Raw genomic sequence first — 15,182 nt, forward strand, 5'->3', positions numbered from 1 at the left:
AAATGAGTGCCTTTTCTCCCTGGAACTTCAGTTCGCAAATAACCTAGTAGAACCTCCCATAGATTTCTCCCCAACGTTCCATGGCAGGGGGTCCTCAACTACAATAGATTATATTTTGACCTCGCAGAGCTTGAAGGGCCAACTGACCAACTTCTACACAGGGACAGATGTGAGCAGTGATCATTACCCGATCACTGTAACACTTTCCCCAAAAAACGTCATGATGTATTCTACCATTACCAGCCAATTAACACAAAGTTCCCTAACTATGAACAAGGTGAACGGCTACACAGTTAAATGGGCCAAGGTCGATCCATTTAAAATCACGGAACGGGTCCTCGATAGAGCCAGTCCCTGGGTTCTTGACTGCCTATCCGTTGACGCCTCGCCTAAAACAATTGTGGCAAGCTTTCAGAAAGTTCTAAAGGTTATCGGTGAGGAGTTTACCTGTAAACTTAGGAATAAAAAATCTAATTCTGAAAGATGGTTTAATGCAAAATGTCGCAAGGCTCTTTCAAATCTAAAGGCCGCCCTTTGCAGTCCTCTGAGGGATATCCCGGAAATCTCCACTCTACGAAAACTCTACAATAAAGCCAGAGCGGAACACAGGAAAGAAATCAAGAATAATCTTTGGGCGCAGTTACATCTTAGTTGCCGCAACAAAGATAGCGCTCTCTTCTGGCAAGTCATCAGATCTCCTTTTCTGGCGGATTCCTCGAAGGCCCATCATCTGGACGTGGCTGTCACTGCGGATGAATGGGTTTCCCATTTCTCGAAAATCTTTGGAACTTTTCAATCAGTCCTCTCTGAAGATGAACAGAGAAATGGCAACATGTCAGGGAGGAATAGCTATCCGATTAACATAACCTTTACCCATGCAGAGGTTGCTAAAGCTCTTAAGGCGTCTAAACTTGGCAAGGCTCCTGGGCCTGATGGCGTGCCTTTAGACTTTTTTCTACACAACTTTGAACTTTGGTCACCCCTCCTTACCCAGGTCCTCTCTGCCGCAACATCTATAGGGCTGCTAAAGTCATGGTCAACGTCAATCCTGCTGCCCATCTTTAAAAAGGGTGATCGCAATGATCCTGCCTGCTACAGGCCTATCTCCCTTCTGGACTCCATAGGTAAAGTTGCAGGCCGGGTGGTACTGAACCGACTACAATCTTGGGCCCAGACAAATAACATCATGACCGACCTGCAATATGGCTTCCAGAGGGGTCTTGGAACAGTGGAGCAGGCTCTGAACCTTGCCCTTTTGATAGGGAAGTACGCTGCAGCGAAAGGAGGCAACATCTTTCTAGTGTATGTCGACCTTAGTGCAGCCTTTGACTGCGTCCAGCACTCCAAACTCTGGGCTATTTTAAGTGACCTTAAAGTGGATCCAGCTCTTATAGCTTTTCTCCGGGAACTTTACGCGGACGCAACGGCGTCCGTTAGATTTGGAGTCAATGGCGAGTTGTCCCCATCCTTTTCTATCAAAAAAGGGGTAAGACAGGGATGTGTACTGGCTCCCTTCTTGTTCAATCTTTATACCAACGGTCTTGAACTGGCCATGCTAGAAGGGAGCCAGGACTTACCCCAGATCAACCATCGCCCTATACCAACGCTGCTTTATGCAGATGACTCAGTCATTATTGCAAGGACACTCAATCAACTACAAAAGCAGCTTGATAAGTACTCTTCTTTTATGGGCTCTCTTGGACTTAAAATTAATATAAAAAAGACGTTCACTATGCATATCGGCCCCAAGGTCAAGAAACCCAGAGCAATTTTCGTGGAAAAGTCAAGACTGGAAAAAACTTCGGCCTATCCATATTTAGGGATATTGGTGGATGACTCTTTAAGCTGGCGGCAGGCCACGGCCAGCAGAAAACTTATTTTCCAACGAGCAACAACGGCCTTGGCCTCTTTCTCTAGAAAACTTGGTAAACCTGCTCCCCAAGAACTCCTAAAAATCTACTATGCAAAATGCCATAGTGTGGCCACCTATGGCGCAGGAGTCTGGGGCTATGGTCCAATTGATCCGATCCAAGTAGTAGAGAATGGGTTCGTTAAATACCTGTTGGCCCTTACACAAAGCGCTCCGAACTATGCTACCCACAACGAGCTTGGAATGGACTACATCACAGATTATATACGTGTCCAACCAATCCTTTTATGGCAACGTATATGGTCAAAACCAGAGTGTCATCTGACACGTTCGCTGATCAAGGACTGTACGGCTCTAACAAATTGGCGTAGGATTCCCTGGTTAGCATACGTGGAGAACTTTTTCAAAGATCTAGGTCGTAGTTCATACTTTGACGACCCACCGAGTGTGGAGGATATATCTAGAAAAGACCTAAAGAAAATAGGCATGGACCATTTGAGAGAACTTCACAGCTCAATTGAGATTCTAAAGCCTCTCAATTTCCAAATCCAAGCAATTCAACCTGTCAAAGGTATACAACCTTATCTATCATATTACTTGTCTAATTACGAAAAATATCTTATGGCAAGATTTCGTTTTAATACCTTTTTTCGACTGGTTTCCTTTCCTCGAACACAGTATTGGTCGAAAGACATTATGAACTGTCCATGCGACGGAGTATCGGCCCAATCAACACTACATATCATCTTTTTCTGTTCATATTATAAAACATCACGAAAAACTTGGATTCTTCCACTTCTCCGATCATTTGCTTATAGGTCCTGTCATCTAGCCTACCTCTCTCTACAACTTTTGAACTCAATTCATTCCGCAAAATGTATAGCCGCTTTCCTAAAAACTACCATCAAAATACGAGAAGCTCTTGTTTGATACTATGTGTTTTCGTGTAACTACATATATTTTTACTTTTTCTTATTATGTAAAACAATTTTATTTCTACTGTTTTTACTTGTACTTTTTATGGTTGCAAACAAGTGGTAACCGAATAAAAGATAACGAAACGAAACGGCAACTCAACAACATAGCTGTCCATAACCCCTACCGAAGCATGCCCCACCCTCATTAAAACCGTGACAGTCTTCTCTGATAATCACCATTCCAAGGCTATCTCATGCTCTCCATACACACCTCCCCCTCCAGGATGAAGATGCAGTAGGTGCTCCATCAGATATACTTGACAATACCTCTACAATGAATTGTATATTTATGCACAGAGTGTACATAACACACGTATATACAGTACAGTATGCGTATTCTGGTTGATGCACAAGTTTAGGGATTCCCAGTTGACATCCAGTGCCACTTGCAAGTATGGCAGGTACAAGCATGCTTCGCAGATTCAAGCATTGCCAACATTTTAAATTCGATATATCTATGATCTTGTTGTTTTCCAAAAAAATGCTACAGTACACCTCTGGTCTACTTTTCTGTTGATTGCATTGACATTTGTTTTTACTAATTTTATGTGATTAAATTCTGTTAGTAAAATAGTTAATATTTTTGTTTGCCTTTTTTTCCTTTGTATTCCAAATGTCTATCTAGTCTGTAGTAACTTTTCTCTAATGTTAGGAAGAAGGGATTAAAAAATGAACCTTCTTCCATTACCCTCCATCCACCATTCTCAATATTGGTACTGAGCAACAGCTGAGCCACGTTTGCACCAATATTATTTTGAAATTTACAAACTGAGGACCTGTGCCGCTTTGATTAGCTATGTAAGCAGGCACTTTCTCTTGAGCTCTTCATGCCTGGGGAGTGGCTTGGGGTGTGTTAGACCTGGCACCTTGGCGTGGGTCTCCCTTCCATTTTTGCTGCTGCCTAATGTGTTTTTGCTGGTGTTAGATGCTTTGGGCACTGTGCCGCTGCTGTCCAGTGCCACAGTGCAAGTGCTCCCTATTGTAACTTAAAGTATGAATTAGTGATTCAATGATTGGCTGATTTGGTTTACTTTTCAGACCCTAGTACAGTGCAGTGTGCCCAGGGCTTGTAAACAAAATGCTGCTAGTGGGCTTGCAGCACTGGTTGTGCCAGCCACAGAAGCAGCCTGTAAAAGTGTATCTAAGGCTTGCCATTGCAGAGCCTGTGTGCAGTCTGGTACAGTCATGCTGACTGGGCTAGTGCACCCACTTGCCAGTCCCTAAACCTTCCCTTTTCTTCATATCAGACACCCCTATAGTAGGCTCAATGGCAGGGTGCATTGTAAGTATAAGGCAGGACACGCCCTGGTGGGTGTGGCATGTCCTAATAGTAAATTACAGCCATTTTCGTTTTTCACTATTGCAAGGCTATCTGTTCTCCATAGACCAGAATGGGCAGTTAGTTTATTACATCTTATAATCCTAACTGACTTAAGGAACATGGTAGAAATTCGAGCTTAGTGTGCCTGAACTCAGAATGATAAAATGCATCTTTTAGTGAAGTTGGTTTTAACATTCTGTGTTTGAAAATACCACTTTTAGAAAATAGGTATTTTCTTACCTAACTATCCAAGCCTGCCTCTGCTAGGTTGCGTATTCCTTGTCTGGAGTTTGAGTGACAGGGCTGGAGGATTCCAAGAGACGGGATGAGTCAACCCAGTAGTGAAGAGAGAGATCTACATCAAGATGGGAAGGAGGAGTTGCACCAGGGACCTGCATAGGGCTGTGCTTCCCTCCACAATGCCTGCTCCACCTCCTGTGGTGCTTCTGATGTCTCTGCCCTGCACTGTGAAAGGAGAGAAGAAGTCATGCAAACATAGTGCTCCAGAACTGGTTTGTACTAGGCAAAGGCCCCTCTGTCTCAGAGGACATAGGATTTTGGGGTATAAGTATTAGGACCCTGATCCCAAGAATTTAGATCACTTTTGGGCTACAAGAAGAAACCTTTGCTGAGGAGTGGAACCTGAAGAAACTGAGGAGAGACTATCCCTAAGCTGAAGTGGTGCTTGGGGGATTGGCCTGCAGTGGTGCCTGACTGCCAAAGAAAGGAGAAAGGACTTTATGTGCACTTTATTCAACTTGTGAAGGATCTCCACGGGCTTGAGAGAAGAGCTTGCCTCCTGCTGAACTATCAGGGACAACAGACTTCAAGCCCCAGCTCCCCAAGAGTTCTTTGGAAGTGCCTGCTGCTGTTTTGGGCCTTCTGAGGGACTGCGTGTCGCAAGAAGCTGGAAGTGCGACTCAAGAGTAAGAAGTGCATCGCTGTCGCAGCTGCTGCCGTTGCATCTGGTAACAAGGGTGTCGCCGCTGTAGCTGATGCATTGCACCGCATCGAGAGAAGTGTCTCGCACCGAAGAAGAAGTGTGTTGCCGTCGCAGCTGCTGCCGTCGCATTTCTAAACAAGGATGTCGCCGCTGTAGCTGACGCATTGCACTGCATCGAGAGAAGTGTCTCTCACCGAAGAAGAAGCGTGTCGCTGTCGCAACCTCTGCCGTCGCATCTCTGAACAAGGGTGTCGGCGCTGTAGCTGACGCATATTGCACCGCATCAAGATAAGCGTCTTGCACCGAAGAAGAAGCGTGTCGCCGTCGCAGCTGCCGCCGCCGCATCTCTAAACAAGGATGTCGCCGCTGTAGCTGACGTATTGCACCACATTGAGAAAAGCGCCTCGCATCCACGGAGAAGCGTGCCACCGTCGGAGCCACTGTCGTTGCATCTCTGCACAAGGGTGTCGCTGCTGCAGCTGACGCATCGCGCCTAGACTTCTCGCAACATCGGAGAAGCGTGCAGCTTCAGGAAGAACTTGACGTCTTTATTTCTTTTGCCGCATTTCCATCATTGCAACACTTTCGTTGCCCTGTGTGTCGCATCTTAAGGTACATTGACTCAAAGTGTCGCATTTTAAGAACTAAGGAGAATTAAGCTAAAACTACCATTTCAAGTACAGTATTGTGGATTGTTGTCGTTTGTGGTCTTGTGTTAAATCTATATAAAGAATACCTATTTTTAATATACAACTCGTGTAGTGTCCATCTGTAGTGTTGTACTTGATTACTGTATGTGTTCACAAATGCTTTACACACTGCCTCTGAGATATGCCTGTCTGCTTGTGCCAAGCTACCAAGGGGGTGAGCATGGGTTATTTTAGGAGTGTAACCCCTTATCCTGACTAGAGGCAAGGGTCCCTATTTGTCACAAGTACCTAACTATGCCAACTAGAGACCCCAAATCTAATGGGGTGGCACCAGTTCAGACTTTCCAGACACAAGGACTTATTTAGGGTACTCCAAGCCACAGGAGCTAGGGAGACTCTGACGCTGCTAGGATGAAAGAGGACTGCTCACCATACTTAGAGATCCCTACTGGATTGGTGGGAATTTGTTACCAAACGTTCTGCCACCAACACGGTGGGTCAATTTTGGCAAAAAAGTATTCCATGGCAGACCACTCTATTATGGCAGCCTGTTCGACATTGTTATTGTTTAATGGAAGAAAACACCTCTTAGCTTGACTTTGATTCTAAAAACAAAAAAATCGAATGTTTATGGGCATTTTCTTTCTATTTTCTATTTGCAACTGCTGTCATGATGGCTCAGAAAAGGAAAATACTAGTAGTGTGTAGAAGCGCATTCTTCAATAATCAATACAAAAGGCAGTACGAAAATCAGGTTTATTTTTCAAGATAGATGCCAAGATGTTGATCTTACCAGCCAGAGTCAGTCCAGCTCTAAGGTTCGGTATCAAACTGCCTGACAGACTACAGATCTTACAACCAAGAACCTCAAACAAATGAATTTTATTTATTTATAAAGTTTATATAGCGCGAACATAAATACAATCATAGAATAATAATACATTGAGGGACAAGACCTCCCTAGGAGATCAGTAGGATAGTAGTCATGACCAACAAATGAGAATATACATGGTAAGATCAATAAATACAGGGTATGATTTTGATTTTAGGCCAACCATTCGTTAATCAGAAATATTTTCACTTCTATTTTGTAGGAGAAGGTAGATGGCATCAGATGGATTTACTTCAGCAAAGATTTCCAAATGTCCGGTGCGATACCCAGAACCCAGAACAATGCTTGGAAGATGGACAACGTGAAAGCATGCACAAAAATTACAGAAGCAAGAATGCAGAACAGAATAATAACATAGTCATAATAAGACAAGAACTAGAATGCAACATAGTGTCAATGGTCTTCTGACTCTGTGACCTCAGCAGTACACTTGCAGAAGGACTGCTAGGGGTTGCTAAGATGGAACCAAGGGGCATATTACCACGGGTAGCGATAGGCAATTATCGCCGGTTTAGCGCCCGATTTCGGCCGCTAAGCGGTGATAATTGTATTGCTCTATTAGCAAGCTGTCGCTAACTGATGTTAGCGGCAGCTTTTAGGCGATAGCGAGCGGTTTGGGGCCCGCTTTGCATGTCAGCGATATTTATCGCTAATGACATGAAAAGTGGGCGTCCCAACCTGTTAGCGACTGAAAGCAGTCGCTAACGTCGCTATCGCCTATTAGCAAGGCAGGCGTAGCGATGGAAATATTCCCGCTATCGCCAAAAACTAACGCCTGCTCAGACCAGTTCTTAGCCATGTTATCCAATGGGAGGTGGATAACATGGCTAAGAGTATTCTCAGCAATATTCACGCATTTCGCCACTATCGCTGGATATTTTAGCACAATGGAGAAAAACGTTGCTAATAGCATGTTTTCTCCGCTGACATATCCAGCGATAAAAAATTAGTCGCTAAGCCCATTTAACGATAATTATCGCTTCTTGTTGGTAATATGCCCCTAGCTTAGGATTTTTACCACCTCAAACGCTCATTCCCTCACTTCCAAATAAGGCAGAGCAACCATGTCCTTGGTGGAATGATATTTATACCATTTCCGCCTACTACTAAATGAAAGTGTGTTATTTGCCTTTGCTCCCAGGCTGCTTGGCGGTGGTCTGGGAGATGATACCAGGTTCATCCACAGTGCTCGATCTTTGATGAAGTAACATAAAAGAGGGTTGTTGAAATGGAAACTAGAGTCAGCACAACATAAACTGTATGTGATTGACAGCTTGATAGATACCATAGTTGGGCTTTGGCGACATCTCTGAAACACACCACATTTCCATGACTATACAAACTACGTATCAGAGGCAGGCTTCGGTGGGAGCTTTTTAGAAAAAAAACATACTATTTTTATATAATTATACAATACTTAGCACCAGAGCTGCTATACATATAATCTAACCAATGGTTAGCACATGGCAGCTGTGAATATATGCATAATGAATATTGGGTTGGTGAATACACCATCAGGGTTATTTGTTATTTTAAGCAAATTGATGGGAACAAAGCAGATCATCCGAGTGATTTGTTGGTGTTGTACCTACCGACATAAACTTCGGCGGGGGCTGTAACACGAAGCTAAAAGCCCAGTAAAAAACGCATAAGTCTGGAGCTCATGCTGATATTTATCTCCAGATATACGAAGGCTACATCAGGTTTCTTGACAATACCATTCGGACGCAGATGAATCTTGAACAGGCATTGTATACCGCCTCTGGCAGGAGCTTTTCAATACCATGCCTGTGAATTCAATTAAATGCACTTACAAAATAGGTAGTCAGCCACATTTAGTGATACCTGTGTAAAACAAGTGTCCTGCAGTATTATAAATCTAACAATTGTTTCTCCTTGATAAGAGTGTGACTAAAAGACTGCACCACCTTCCTGAACCGTATGACCCTTGGGAATACCAAAATAAGGGTAAGCTAAGAGCATGCATGTGCTGCTTGTAAAACAGTTAATCCCCAAGCATGTTTTCCACATGAGAGAAATGTAAATATGGACTGTGTTTTTGTAATATCACACCCAAGGAAAATCCCCTTATTTATTTTTAAATGAAAAATCCTTGAAAATGTCTTTGTGAATATTCCAACAAATAGAAATCACGTACTTACAATGAAGTTACACGATAACACCATCCTTCATTTTTTCTATCTCAGGAACAAAGAAACCTCGGTCCCAATACGATTATGGGCTTGGGAATCACTGCACTTCCTTACACAATTTAAGCTAGGACCAAGGTTTTTACTTGATACATAATGTTTTAGGTCCACTTTTAACCTCGCCGTGAATACTTTTTGTCTCGTTGGAAATCCTCAAGGACAGAAGACCGAGACAGGTGAGAGCCTTAGGCCTCATGTAGGTGTATGGTGTGCATGTGTAGAAAGGCAGGGATACAGTCAATAAGCCGTGACAAAGGTCCCACACCGGAACAGGCTCACAGGGCAGGCCGAAACATGTTATCACCAATTCAGGAGGTTTAATTGAACAAGTACATTTAATTACACAATTTTTTTTTATCCATACCCCAGGTATGCTATGGATAAAAGAATCCTTTGGGTATACCTGGAGGTATTTTTAACTCTATACCTTTCTTCTGGATCCCTGCTTATCCAGTTTGATTTAATCTAAGAACTCCCATTCTATCTTTAGTTGAGTCCGCCCCAGTGGTACCAACCTACCAGTGTGTGTATAGGCTCAGATGATGAAGCATGTCACAAAAAAGTGAAGGAGGCGTCTAATCCAATATCTTTGGATTCACAAGATGTATAAGAAAGGGCCTTCTTTCCCATGATAGGAACCATTTTGTTCCTTCCTCTTTTTTTCGAATATTCCAGTAGCTTACATGTGTGATTATTAATTTTTGGAGAGAGCAACTGGTCTTACAGTCTCTCGCTCTCCTCTTTGTGATAACATGTGCCATTGCTTTACTCATAACCCAGGCCTCAAAGCCTCTTCAGTGCAAGGTTGTGTCCTATAGCTATCACTTAATATTCTGATTTCACTAACTATACAGACCCAAATGTGTATCTGTGCATGAGATGGTTGTGGATGTCCTGGACATTTCGCTATCAAGCAGGATACAGCGACTGTTAGAACTGGGGGTCTGTAGTTGGCAGAGGTAGGTACCTTTGACCTAATAGGGACTCCTTGGTAGGTTGGCCCGAGCAGATAGGCTTATCTCAGAGGCAGTGTGTAAAGCATTTGTGAACACATACAGTAATACAGTGAAAACACTACAAATGAACACCACACAAGTTGTATATTAAAAACAGTAATCTTTACTAGACTTAACACAAGACAAAACGACAAAGATCCACAATACTGTAATCAAAAACATGCTTTAAAATGGTGGAAATAGCTTAGTTCAATGTAGATGGTAAATGTGACACTTTACTCTCAAAGTACCTTAGATGCGTCATGCAATACAAACAAAAGGGTCGCAGAAAAGATTCCTTACTGTAGCGCAGGGGAGGTATGCGTCGGTTCCTTACCGGAGAGGAGGTGATGCGTCGGTTTCTTACTGTGATCCGGTGTGATGCGACAAGATGGCGCTGCGATGCGACGATCTGGTGCAATGTGAGAAAATATTGTCTCAATGCAATGCAACAACGTTGGATGTGATGCGTTCACTCGCGACGGCCGTGTGGTGAATTCAGTAACTTTTGAGCCCGACAGGCCCTGCTTCTCCGGTGATACGACGGCGACACGCTTCTCCGGTGATGCGATACGCTTTGTCGATGATGCGACGGCGAACAGCTGCAGAAGCGACACGCTTCTTCGGCGATGCGATGGCAACTGCTCTGGCGGAGACATGCTTCTCCTCCTTGTGTCGCGTTTCCAGCTCCCAGCAACTTGCAGTCTTCTCAGAGGGCCCAAACAACAGTAGGCCCCTCTCTGCAAGCAGCATTCCACAGCAAGGGAATTCAGGGGAGCTGGGGGGGTGAAGTTTTGTATCCCTGAGACTTCAGGCAGGAGGAAAGCTCAGTTCAAGCCCTTGGAGATTCTTCTTCAAGATTGCAAAAGTACACACAAAGTCCCTTTTCTCCTTTCCTTGGCAAATAAAGTAACCACTGCAGGCCAACCCCAACAGCACAGCACAGGGGCAGTCTCCTCCTTCCGTAGTTCTCCTTGGCAAAGGGGACGTCTTGATTCCCAGAAGTGATCTAAAGTTCTGAGGTCTGGGTCCCCCCTTTTATACACCAAAATCCTTGGCCTCTTAAGGCAGAGAGTGTATGCACCTGGTCCAAAGCAGTTATGTGCAGTCCTGTAGCACTTTGTTTACAGGGCTCCTTCTGTCCTTTGACAGTGTGGGCCAGGGTCATCACACACACCACAGGAGGTGGAGCCAGCATTGTGGAAGGCAGGCCCAGCCCTATTCAGGCCCAGGTGCAACTCCCCCCACCACTCTACATGGAGATAGGTCTATTCAGCCTTGTGCTGACTTACCCTGTCTCCTGGAGCCCCACAGCCCCTGTCACTCACAAACTCAGACAAGGAATACACAACCTAGCAGAGGAAGGCTTGGATGGTTAGGCAAGAAAATACCTACTTTCTAAAAGTGGATATTTCAAACACAGAATGTTAAAACCACCTTCACTAAAAGATGTATTTTATCATTCTGAGTTCAGGCATACTAAATTCGAATTTCTTTCTAGTTCCCTGAGTCAGTTAGGATTCTAAAATGGTATAATCAAACTGCCCATTCAGGCCTAAGGGAACAGGTAGCCTTGCAATACTGAAAAACTAAATTGGCTGTAATTCACTATTAGTACATGCTACACACATCAGGGCATGGCCTACCTTTTACATACCATGCACCCTATCTTTGGGCCAACTTTAGGGGTGACTAATATGTAGAAAAGGGAAGGTTGAGGACCTGGCAAGTGGGTGCACTTGCCATGTCGGCATGGCAGCCCCAGGCTGCAGCTACAAAAGGAACCCAACCATATGGCCTTCCGTAAGATGCTTAAAACTTGGCTTTTTCCCAAATGATCATGCCTCAGCCATAAATTGGTTATGCCCACAGCGCTGGGATGCCCTCGGGTGGCCACCTGCTTTATAAATGCTGTTTTCATTGCATTTCATTTCACGGGCTCTGCAATGGCAGGTCTGAGTCACATTTTCAAAGCTGCTTCTATGGGTGGCACAACCAGTGCTGCAAGCCCACCAGTAGCATTTGATTTACAGGCCCTGGGCACACATGGTGCACTGTACTAGGGTCTGACAAGTAAATCAAATGAACCAATCATGGAACCACTAATCCAATATAATACTTTACAAAAGGGAGCACTTGCACTGTGGCACTGAATAGCAGTGGCACAGTGCCCAAAGCATCTAGACCAGCAGAACATATAGCAAAAACACAGGAGGCAACAGCAAAAAATGGAAGGGAGACCCACCCCAATGGTGCCAGGTCTCACAGAGACTTTGTAAGGCATGAGCAAAATGTGCAATTGTCCAGGGTCCTCACCTTCCAAGTGGCCCCTAAGAAACAGTGGTACAGGAATACATTTCAGTGTGTGGGTGCGGCCATTGACGTTACATCATTCAATTCACAGGCACTGTGAAAAATCCAAGTGTCACACAAAGAAAAAGTAAAGTAAATGAACCATGCCCATTCGGCAAGAAAGCAATATTGGTGTGGTATGTAGCTGATGATGCATTTTGGGTACACTGTCACAAATATATTACTAGATCATGGTGTTGTAGCCCCCTGTCATTTACAGACAGCACATTCCCAATTGAAAGGGCCACTACATTTGCAAAGACGTACAGAGTTCATGATAAAACCACATAGTGCTCAAACAATAATGAGAGGAAATTGGATTTTAGCGAATATTTGTCATTTGCGCATCACCAAGTAAAGTGTCTTGATTTGTTTGATCCTGTTTAAATCCTTGTTTTATTCTCACTTCAAAATTACAAAAAGGGCGTCATTTATGCTTTCCTAATACCTGATATGTCTTGAAATATTCGTACAGTTCATTATAGGTATTGAATGTTGTTGTGTTAGTAAAAAATGGCATTTGACAGACTTTCCTTTCACACCAACAAGACTGTCACATAGTTCATTTGACAAAATCTTCTCACTTTGCTGTCAGAGAAAGAAAGGTGAGAAAAATATATACATTTCTATGATTGCAAAATTGACAGCAATTTTTCAGAAGATAAAGTCTGACATTAGACCTCTGTCTGTGAAGACGGCATCTTTATTGTTCATTCACCTCCTAAAATCCAGCATATTTATTTTGGGGTTTCTGCAGAACCGCCATCCCTACTTCCAGCGCCTATGGAAGGGAAAGTAAATTTTCTAACAATTTGACCGTTGTCTTTCCTATTTCTCTATCATAGCCTGTCTCCTTCTTTACCTCTAACTCTCTCTGGGGCATATTACCAGCGATATTTATCGCTAACGATGCTTAGCAACGAATTTTTTAACGCTAAGCATCGTCAGAAATTATCGCAGATAAACCTTGCTATTATCAAGGTTTATCGCAAAAGCGATAAAAATCTGCCGCAATGCATGTATATCGCTGAAAAGTCAGCGATATTCATGCATTACCGAGCTAATGCTCTTAGCCATGTTATCCACCTACCATTGGATAACATGGCTAAGAACTGCTCAGGAGCAGGTGTTAGGTTTTGGAGATATTCGCGCTTAGCGCGAATATCTCCAAAAGTTGGTAATAGGAGATAGCGATGTTAGCGACTGTTTTCAGTCGCTAACATCTTGGCACGCCCACTTTGCATGTCATTAGTGATAAATTTCACTGACATGCAAAGCGGGGCCCAAGATGGTCACTATCTCCTACTAGCTGTCGCTAACTGGTGTTCGCGACAGCTAGGTAATAGGGAGATAATTTTATCTCCGCTTTCTTGGCCTTTGAAGCCAAAAAAGCAGAGATAAACCCCCTTGATAATATGCCCCTCTATTTACTCTGTATTATTTTAAGGATTTATGGGGGTCTAAAGCATGACATATTTCAACCTTCTGTGTGATTGCGTTAAAGTTTAACATATAATTCTACATTGTGTGTTATCATGAGGGCTTAAGTTAGGAAGAAATGGGTAGTAAAGCTGAAATGTGTTCCGTGCAGGGTCCCCCAAATATGTCTTGCAAGGGCCCTCAAAATCATGAAGGTGATACTGACAGGAGATTAATGTTTTCTCTAAAGGTGGGCACAAACGGAATGGACAGCAATGTGGTTCAACTAATATATCCCATTCTTGTATAGCTGTGTGTGGTCTACCGAGAAGCAAGAATAAGCAAGTTGTTCTCAGACTAAGTAGGTCCCGCATCTATTTAAACAATACCAACGCTTTTACATTATTGCTGGTAATGATCAATGATGACTAGGTAGTTAAATAAAACCATGCCATTTCTGCTGGGCAGTTTTTAGATATCTATACAATGACATATTTACCATGAGCATTATTGAGTTTTCACGTGTAATCTGCCAAAGGGGGCATCTGTTCTCCTGCTCGTTTTCCCCACCTGGCACAGGCTGTGGAGGGGAAGTAGTGAATGCGATGGGTAGTCATGTAGCTGTTGACAGTGTTGATCAGGGTGCTGGGATCGAGGTCAGAGTTTCTTCCAATGTACAGTAAAACACAAAGGTTACCTATGATAAACGTCCATTGCACAGTGGTGTGGCCATGTCAGCCAGCAGCCTTATTTGGCCAGCCCTCGGACATGCAGATAAAGATCCTTCCTCCCCTCACCACTACACTTATCCCAACATGAGTGCACAGTTGGTTTTTCATCCACTGGAATGCCCTTATCATCACCCGTTTCCAGTGAAGCCCCCCAACCTACGGTGCTATCATGCACCCAATCCATCAGTTGCAGCTCCGCCAGAGGAAGGATCACTGCAAGCTCATCATCCCCAGTCTCTTCGCGGAACAATCATTTTCTAGTCCTGTCTGCTATCCAATGGTGCTCCCAGTTATTTTTGTCCTGATGAAGATCCCAGCTATTGAATGAAAGGGATCGAAACGCCGTCGACTTAACATAACAGCGTGCACACAATTAATTTCAATCTAGGTGTAACGCCTGTTTCTACGTTATTAGCTTGCCATATTACATATAATTCAGAGCAAGCCTTTTCTCTGTTTCGCCTAAATGTTTCATAGTTTGCCTTTGTTTTGACCAATGTGTTTAAATTGCCACCCTTTTCACAAATGTCACACTTTGTATGTATTGTTGTGGATACAGGACTGTATCCTACTGGATATTATAATTGTCTGTAGACAGTCAACATAATCATTTATGAATAAATTCCTACCCGGCTGGGTAGCCTATATAGATTCCATTGCGTCCTATATATATTACTCTGATTTAATCCTTTCTCTTACAAGAACCACTGTTCAATAAAATAAGATGTTTCCCTAGGTCCTTGGTTACCTTTAGGGTTCCCTTGTTTCTTTATAAACATTAAAAAAACAAAAACACTTCATTAAACATGGTTCCCGCTCGTC

The sequence above is a fragment of the Lissotriton helveticus genome, chromosome 2_1, assembly GCF_964261635.1.
Source record: "Lissotriton helveticus chromosome 2_1, aLisHel1.1, whole genome shotgun sequence".
In the NCBI taxonomy this organism is placed as follows: Eukaryota; Metazoa; Chordata; class Amphibia; order Caudata; family Salamandridae; genus Lissotriton; species Lissotriton helveticus.